This window comes from Scardinius erythrophthalmus, assembly GCF_964197995.2.
Source record: "Scardinius erythrophthalmus genome assembly, chromosome: 10".
In the NCBI taxonomy this organism is placed as follows: domain Eukaryota; kingdom Metazoa; phylum Chordata; class Actinopteri; order Cypriniformes; family Leuciscidae; genus Scardinius; species Scardinius erythrophthalmus.
The window spans coordinates 44,004,595-44,014,931 of record NC_138230.1 but is presented as its reverse complement, the minus strand read 5'-3'; positions in this window follow the sequence as shown (position 1 = coordinate 44,014,931).

The following is a 10,337-nucleotide window of genomic DNA, read 5'->3' as shown; positions in this document are numbered from 1 at the left end:
AGAGTTAGTTCTGGCTGCAGATAAAGTCCTAATTGTTGGTGATTTTAATATACACGTAGATAACAAAAAAGATGATTGGGATTGGCATTTAAAGACATTCTGAAGTCTATTGGAGTTAGACAACACGTGTCAGGACTGCTTCTCATACGTGACGTAATCATACTCTAGATCTAATATTATCACATGGAATAGATGTTGATGCCGTTGAAATTCTGCAGCAGAGCGATGACATCTCAGATCATTATCTAGTCTCGTGTAAACTTCATTTAGCCAAGGCTGCAAAGCCGACTCTGTGTTACAAATCTGTTAGACCTATCACTTCTGCTACTAAAGATTGCTTTATTAATAATCTTCCTAATCAGTTTCATCATCTTAGCATCCCGGAAAGCTTAGAAGAACTCGATATTGCGACAGAAACGTTTGACTCTCTCTTTTCCACCATTTTAGACACAGTTGCTTCGTTGCGCTTAAAGAAGATTAAAGATAATAGTCCAACGCCGTGGTACAACGAGCACACTCGGGCCCTTAAGAGAGCAGCCAGAAAAATGGAGCGCAACTGGAAGAAAACAAAACTAGAGGTATTTCGCATTTCATGGAAAGAGAGCTCAATTACTTACAGAGAGGCTTTAAAAGCTGCTAGATCTGCTTATTTTTCAACCCTATTAGAAGAAAATAAACATAACCCTAGGTATTTATTTGAAACGGTGGCTAAACTAATGAAAAATAAATCTTCAACCCCAGACGTTTCCAAGCAGCACAGCAGTAATGACTTTATGAACTTCTTTACTAACAAGATTGATAATATTAGGGAGAAAATTATTACTATGCAACCGTCTACTACAGTATCGCATCAGGCAGTGCATTGTAGTCTCCTTGAGGAAAAATTTGATTCATTCATTGCTATAGGAGAGGAAGAATTTTCTAAACTCATTAAATCATCTAAATCGTTATCATATGTTAGACCCTATACCAACTAAGCTACTGAAAGAGATGCTCCCAGAGGTCATAGATCCTCTTCTTAATATCATTAATTCATCTTTGTCTCTAGGGTACGTACCAAACACTTTTAAGATGGCTATGATTAAACCGCTTGTTAAAAAAAACATAACTTGATCCTACAGAATTAGTCAAATATAGGCTGATCTCGAATCTACCTTTTCTGTCAAAGATATTAGAAAAGGCGGTATCCTCACAACTGTGTTCCTTTATAGAAAGAAGTGATATCTTCGAGGATTCTCAGTCAGGATTTAGACCGTGCATAGTACCAAGACAGCTCTCATTAGAGTCACAAATTATTTGCTCTTATCATCCGATCGTGGTTGTATCTCTTTATTATTGTTACTCGATCTTAGTGCTGCATTTGATACTATCGACCACAACATTCTTTTAAATAGACTCGAAAATTATGTTGGCATTAGTGGAATTGCACTAGCATGGTTTAAATCACACTTATCTGACCGTTATCAGTTTGTAGCAGTAAATGAAGAGATGTCTCATCGATCACAAGTTCAGTATGGCGTACCACAAGGCTCAGTACTAGGACCGCTGCTGTTCACTCTGTACATGCTACCCTCTCACACACACACACACACACACACACACACACACACTCTGTACATGCTACCCTCACACACACACACACACACACACACACACACACACACACACACACACACACACTCTGTACATGCTACCCTCACACACACACACACACACACACACTCTGTACATGCTACCCTCACACACACACACACACACACACACACACACTCTGTACATGCTACCATTAGGAGATATCATTATGAAACATGGAATTAGCTTTCACTGTTATGCCGATGAAACTCAGCTTTATATTTCCTCACGCCCTGACGAAACTTACCAATTCACAAAATTAACGGAATGCAAAGCTGATAAAAAAAATTGGATGACTAGTAATTTTCTACTACTTAATTCTGAAAAAAAAAGAGATTCTAATTATTGGACAAAAAACTTCCTCACGTAATAATCTAGAATACTGTCTAACACTTGATGGCTGCTCTGTTAAGTCTTCGTCGTCGGTTAGGAACCTGGGTGTGCTCTTTGATACCAATCTTTCATTTGAAAGTCACGTGTCTAGTATCTGTAAAACCGCATTTTTCCATCTTAAAAATATATCTAAATTACGCCATATGCTCTCATTGACAAATGCGGAACTATTAGTCCATGATCTCAAGGCTAGATTATTGTAATGCTCTACTGGGTGGTTGCCCTGCACGCTTAATAAACAAACTACAGCTGGTCCGAAACACAGCAGCTCGAGTTCTTACCAGAACCAGGAAGTATGACCATATTAGCCCGGTTCTCTCAACACTGCACTGGCTGCCTATTAAACATCGCATACATTTTAAAATATTGCTGATTACTTACAAAGCACTGAATGGTTTAGCTCCGCAGTGCTTGAGCGAGCTCTTAACGCATTATAGTCCGTCACGTCTACTGCGATCTCAAAATTCCGGCCAGTTGATAATACCTAGAATATCAAAATCGACTGCTGGCGGTAGATCCTTTTCCTATTTAGCACCAAAACTCTGGAACAGTCTTCCTACCATTGTCCGGGAAGCAGACACACTCTGTCAGTTCAAAGCTAGATTAAAGACACATCTCTTTGACCTAGCATTCACATAACACATTATATCCCATAAATCCTGATGTACTCGTTACGTCATAAGAAGAAAGGCGTCTACGCTAATATTAGTCTCTCTGTTTATCCCGAGGTTTACCGCAGTCCGCCGGATCCAGGCTGTATCCAGATTTTGCAATAAACTTAAAGTATATTGTTCATATATAAACATATTTCCCCATCGTTTTTAATTCGAATATGTCATTCGCAATGCTTCATTGGATTGTAGTTCTTTCCCTCACTAAAGCGTACACAGTCTTGTCCCTTTTTGTCCTTTTTTTGCTTCAAATCAAAGTTAGTAATGTTATGATTCTCCTCAGAGCTTGTTGCCTTGGTTCATGAGCATTATCGAAGACTTTAGTCAAATCCCTATGGGAGAAATGAATGGAAAAAAGTGAGCGGGCTTCGTTGCACTCTATTGGTTAATTAATTACAGTAAATGATGAGGAAAGTGGATGACGAAACCTCTTTAAGAGTGTTTTTGAAAGAGAAGTGCTGTTGTGTTTTGTGGCTGTTTTCACCGGGATGTTAATCTAGATTGATATTGACTGGGCTGTGTCTTACACACACATACACAAGGCAGCAGTGAGAACGCCATCTCACACACACACACACACACACACACACACACACACACACACACTTTGTTCTGGTGCTGACGGCGAGGAAAGAGTGAGAGATGAACAGACGTAGAGATATGACAGCACATCACTCCTCCTCAATCCCTCTCTCTGCTCTCCAGCGACTCTACCTGAGACATTCTCAGCTTTTTACATCTCTCTCTCTCTCTCTCTCTCTCTCTCTCTCTCTCTCTCTCTCTCTCTCTCTCTCTCTCTCTCTAGCGACTCTACCTGAGACATTCTCAGCTTTTTACATCTCTCTCTCTCTCGCGCTCTCTCTCTCTCTCTCTCTCTAGCGACTCTACCTGAGACATTCTCAGCTTTTTATCTCTCTCTCTCTCGCTTTTTCTCTCTCTCTCTCTCGCTTTTTCTCTCTCGCTTTTTCTCTCTCTCTCTCTCTCTCTCTCTCTCTCTCTCTCTCTCTCTCTCTCTCTCTCTCTCTCTCTCTCTCTCTCTCGTGCTCTTTTCCCTCATATTCTTGACTGCATTTGCACTTGCTCTGTCCTCTCATCTATTTCTGAGCTGTTTCCATATCTGTCTGTAAAATCCTTCTCTCTGCTTCCCAATGCTACGCATCTTCTCAATCGTACCGTCTCTGTCACGACTCTTAAAATTCAGCAGTCTCTGTATATCTATAAATGCACAATCAAAAATAATGTGTCAGCCTTCGCTCTCCACCACAGGTCCACAGCATATATAGGCGCAATATACAGTATATATATATATATATATATGAGCCTTCTGGGATGCTTCATGCCAGCATCGCCTGCAAGTGTGGTGGAATAATCATGAACACCTGCCATTATTTTCTCACATTGCACAAAACTCTTTTTTTTTTTTTTATCTGGCCTTTAAGACACACTATTTGCACTGCTTTTATGCTAGTGATGAAATCAGACTTTATCATATTTAGTTTAACAAGGTTACAGGTCTGATGAGATTTCTTTATAATTTTAAGTATTTATAGAAACACCAGAAAAAAATGGCTCTTGCATTGAATTCATGTTATGATGTTATATGAATAAGATTATGTTGTCTGAATGACTGGAGTCAATGACATTTCAATATCTAAAAATCAGTATGAAACCATCTTGAAGTGTCATTCATTCATTCAAGTCAATGCGAGATTTGTTTATACCTAATACATATTTGAACATTAACTAATAAAATCTATCCCTATAAGATTAAAGCTTCTAAATGTATTAATGTAAATGCATCCATACACCGGATCATATACAGTACCAGAGCTGGTACTAACAAAAATAAGTTCTAAGATCGTTTTGCTAATGTTGCCATTAAGTTCTGAAAACATTATTTCTGAACGTTCAAAACATCCATTTAAAAAAAAAATAATAATAATTCTTGGTTATGCGAACGTTAAATGAACATTCCATTTTGCAAACGTGAACTTTACTTTCGAATGTTCTCTGAACATTCCGAAACAAGTCGTTACATTTAAAACTTTGAATGAACATTCTATTAATGTTCCTGGAAGAACGTTTGTTCGTAACTTCCAAAAAATGTTGTTACATTTAAAAAAAGTTCCATGATTGATGTATAAATAATGTTTTGTACTTATGTTTGAAGAACATCATTAAATACCAGATAACCAGAGTTTTTTTAATGCACTTCTGATAGTCTGTATGTGTCTTCTCTGACATGAAGGGGTGTGTGTGTGTGTGTGTGTGTGTGTGTGTGTGTGTGTGTGTGTGTGTGTGTGCGTGCGTGCGTGCGTGCGTGCGTGTGTGTGTGTGTGTGTGTGCGCGCGCTTCTGTCAGTCCCAGTCGAGGGCATGTCTGGTGTTCCTCACACACAGCGGGCCGTCGAACACTTAAGGCTACAGTGAATCTGCACATTAAAGCTTTGGTCACTAATGAAGTCCTGTTCGTGTTCCTGCCCCATTCACTCGCTCTGCGTTCTCATTATTTCCTCTCTTTCACACTTCATCACCTCTTCACTCCCTCGACCGACAGCTACTGCGATTCATTCATGCTGACACAGTGTGTCTTTATCATTCACACACCAAAACAAACACTTTCTTGCACAGTTGCATCACAAAAAGCCACCGGCTCTCGACACACAGGGCATGAAAGCATCAAGAACACTATTTTCATGGGAAGCTGAGGAAGTCCTTCAATGTTTGAAATTTGCTTTGCCAGCAGTTTCTAAATACAAGTTATGTTCCAGTTACGACTTTAGTTCTGCTTTTTTGCATTTCTGCTGAAATCATGGGTGCGCTCAGAAAATGACTTCTTGCTACTTAAAGTGAGCTAATGCAACAATTATTGATCATTTTGTCACAATTTGAGTCCATTATGTTCAATCCAGTTACGATGGAAGTTTACTTAATCCATTTGTGTTGAGGCATGGCTCATTTTTGTTGCATGGCATCTGCAGTTCCCAGCATGCTTTGGTTGTGACTTGATGGGGACATCAAATGTTGAATTATGAAATTAAATCTCATTATTGTATGTGTTTTTGCAAGATGAGAAAGGGCGGAGGACTTAATAGTGTTTAATGTCTGGTTGTGTTGGGTTTTAGAACAGCTTTTGTTAATCACCATTGTGGTGAAGAGTTGAGCTTTTGCTTGGGTAAGTTAAATCAGTGAGAATTACTATAAAAATGCTTGTGCAAAGTATGATAAAATGTATAGCAGAACTTATGGTGATGATGTTACACAAAAATGAAGGAATAAATCACTTGTATTCCACTTTACATAAAAATGTATTCCATTATGTTAAATTTAGATGAACAAAATTATGCTTTTTAACAAGTAATTATTATATTACACCAAGAGGAAAAATTTGCGAAAATTTGCAACAAAAATAAATGTCTTGAATGATTCATGTGGACTCAATCCATTAAACCATATAAATTCAAAGCACTGTTTTCGATTTATTCACGAACAAATATTTTGTGATACAAATATGAGTGCATACAGGTCATGCACATAGAAATTAAAAACGGTAACACTATTTCGTTAGTCCACTTTTGGCATTCTCCTAACTAGAAGTAACTTTGTCGACTAACTCTCATTAGAGGATTAGTAGTCTGCTTACTATCTGAAGACTCTTTATTCTGATGCACACGTCAACTTAACCCTAACCTAACAGTCTAATACTCAAATAATGTAGTTACAAATTAATGAGAGTTTGCATATAGTTGCTCATAGCTTGCAGAATGTCTAAAGTGGACTATCAAAATAAAGTGCAAACTTCCAGTTATTCGATTTGCCTAATTAAACGGACGTTTCAACAGTTGCTTTCATGAGCAATTAATACAAGTTTCTAAATATCAAGTAAAAGTTTAGGCTGGAGACGTGGCTTAGCAGTCGGTACTGTACGTGGTCAACGTGAGGTCGACTCAGACTTTTGGTTTTTATTTTTCCCAGAAAAGGGAAGTATTTTACATAATGGACAATAGGTGATGAATGAATGTATTCATGTTTCTAACTAAGCGCCGTCTCAACATCCATCATGCTCCTAATCATCATCATGTTTCACAACTTTCCCTGTTAACGATCTTCTTGTGCAATCATGAATGATTTTCTGCTGGAGGTTCCGTGTGTGTGTGTGTGTGTGTGTGTGTGTGTGTGTGTGTGTGTGTGTGTGTGTGTGTGTGTGAACAGGTGTTCTGGAGGAAGAATCTGATGTGTGTCATCACTGGCACACCCTGCCTGTTTCTCTTTTTCTTTGCTTTATCTCGAGACAAGTCTGTGCAGTTGTGACCTTTCTGGCCTGGCTCCAATCATAACCTCAGGAAATTGCACATATTCCCACACTTGTATCCAATAGTGTGCTGAAATCAAGGTGCCTTCACTGCTTGGAAGTTCAGTGACTTAAACAAAAGCATTTCTTTTTTCTTTTCCCAAATCAGGTCAATGGAAAACCAACATGCAAATACAGTCAGATTATCATGTATCTAAAGCCCTATTCAGACTGGATTTGTTTAAAAATGTTAAAGGTGGGGTAAAGTAATTATTACCAGAACTTCTCAGTGGTTTTATTCCCGTCTGAAAGTGCATCTCAGTGATCATCACGGACAATGTCAGTAAAGATTACGGCGACTTCTACCTTCAGTAAAAAGGTCTGGAAAAATGACCTCAGGTAATACTAATCCCGTGCGAATACACCCGCTGTAAATATGTACCAAAATATTTCCTGTTTAAAAGTAGTTTTTCAAGTATGAAGACGCTTGGGAAAAGCATCAGTTGCGTTCTAGACGCTGGGACAAGTCTGTGGCAAAACTCAAGTGTTTCACACACCATTCAGATCAGAGAGAAGATCGACAGCACTTGTTAGAGGCACGAAACATCTTTTAGCATTAGTTAAGTGCCTATTACCAACACAATCTGAATTTAATTAATACATCGTTCGACTGAAAATAACTGTTTTATATGTATAAATATAGGTTATATGTGTTTGCACACGTGATATCAGGAAGCAACATAATACACACATGAGGATAGGAGTGACGGCGGTGTGTAAATCGAGTTACTCTCCCACTTCTGATATCTTATCCCGTGCGAATTGGCCAATAATATCACAGACGTCCTTTGGTAAAATTACATTACTCCATCTACCCTTGTAAAGTTCCCATCCGAATAGGGTTTAAGGCTATGTTCAGACTGCTAACAAAACTTTTTTTTTTTTTGCATTTCCAGAATTTATTCGGATGGGTTGGACAGCAAAAAAACACATGAAATCAGTTTGTTTTTTTGTTTTTTGTTTTTTTTCGCAGATCTGATTCCAACCACATTTACAGTAGAGGTTGTTTGAAATGCGATTCCAATCAAATTCGTCTCAGTCTGGACGCTCTGGCTGCTCAAATCAGATTTCAAACTGTCTTTTGCGTCACTCTTAACACCAGAAGTATTCCTGGTGTTCAAATGGGATGTCCAAAGATGTTGGCATTTTCCTGTACGATTTGGAGAGTGAGATGATGCACCTCCGGAAAGCTTTGTCACATATGTGGGAAGGCCTGCATCATTACCAAAGCAACCCGTGCAGGCTGGTTATGTCGGGACACACAAATCTTATTTGATCACTTGCAATGCAGACAGTCTGCCTGAAAAGATCAGATTTGTCTGCAGGTTAAACATAGCATATGTAACCCTAAAAAAATACTTAAAGGCACACTATGCAAGATTTGTGCATTAATATAACAGCTTCAAAATCATATTGATGGTTAATGAACTCGTAGTAGGGCGAATCATCCCAATAGCAAAGCGGCTTTGCAGGTTTGAGAGGTGGCGCGAGAATCACGACTTGCTTTACGGCATGACGTCACATACATCAACAACATATAGCGGCCTCTATGGAGACACTAACAAGCATCTCAGATGTGAATCATGGCAGAGTCGACGAAGAAAGCGCGGTCGGAAGAGTGCAGAGACAGTAGCGTTAAATACAAGTACTTCACAGCGACTCTAGGGGGCGCTGTTTGAGAAAAACAGAAACTGCATAGTTTGCCTTTAATTCTTATAAACTTTTGACCAAGCTTTTAATGTTGTTTATATGTTATATGTTAATATGAGGTGCTTTTAATGTGCTTTAAGACAAACCATGTGTAAATTCATAAGTCGACACCATTGCTGAGTATTTCCTCCTTAAAACGGCAGTGAACCAAAGACACTCTCAAAAACACGCTTTGAAATCGCTGGTGTTTCTGACGTCACAAACTACCTTGTAACCAATCAGATCAACGTGTGATCGTCAACCAGTGGATCTCTGAGCTGAGTGAGTGAGTGGAGGCGGGGCTCATTTGCATATTCATAGAACCGCGAATACTAAATGAGACAAAGCTATTTTAAGACAAGGAAGAAAAAACATTTACTGTCATTTTGGAGAGTTTTTTTAAAGGATACAGTTATTGACTACTGGGGGACTTTAAGCGTATAAGCACATGAATGAATTGGCAATCTGCTATATAAGCTTTCAAACAACCCAATCAATGTTGTTTTACAACTTTCTATCTGCTAGCGTGATGTTGCAGCAGAAAACTGCCCGTTCTGCTGTTCTAGTCCCAGCTGGCGCAGAACAGCACTGTGCCAGGCCTGATACCCATGAGGGAACAAACCGCTTCCAGCTGCCCGCCGGACTCTCAAGATCATCCTCCGGCTCTCTCTCACACACACACACACACACACACACACACACACACACACACACCTCACTGAAACGGGCATGGCATCCGGCCCACACATGTATAGCCGTCACAACACGACAGGAGCGCTAACAATGTGACACATCCAAACGCACCATCATCAATCTCAAGGCTCCCAATCCAGACGCAGAGAAGAATGGCTTCCTTTCCTAAAGGGTCTTCCTGGACCTCGATGCATCCGTGAGGAATCGAGAGCAAACGAGTTTAAAATCGATGTGAGATGCTTGTTGGTTTTGTTTGGGGAAACAGGGAAGCTTATGCGCAAAACAGTGGATGATACATCCCCAAATGCAGGTTTAGTGCACTGTAAAAAAAAAAAAAACTTTTTTCTCATCAACTCATTTTTTAAGTCATTTCAATGTAATTTAAGTTGAAGTTGATTGCACTTAAACATTTAAGGCAGCAACCTTTATTTACAGTGGGGGAATGCAAATAATAATGAAATTTTAATAAAACAAACAATAACTAACTCTACATTATGAACCAGACAGTTGGTTTAAAACGTTTTTTACTCAATAACTCATCATGTGTGCAAAGACATTCCTCCTTTCGACACGTAGATCAGGTTTATGAAACAAGTCTTTAGTTTTCTGGTCTCTAATAATGTTCTCATTATTGTTAATGGAAGATTTTTGATCTGAAACATTTTAGCTGGATGTTCGTCTAACATTATTTAAATGTTACAACTTGTTTCGGAATGTTCAGAGAACACTCGAAAGTAACGTTTCCATAACGTTTGAAGAATGATGAAATGGAATGTTCCCTCAACGTTCGTTCGCATGAACAAGAAAAAAATATTTCTAAAGCTGATGTTTCAGAGAACATTCAGTTCAATGACGTTTTCATAACTTAAGTTGAACGGTACAACATTTTTAGAAGATATTTTTGTTGGC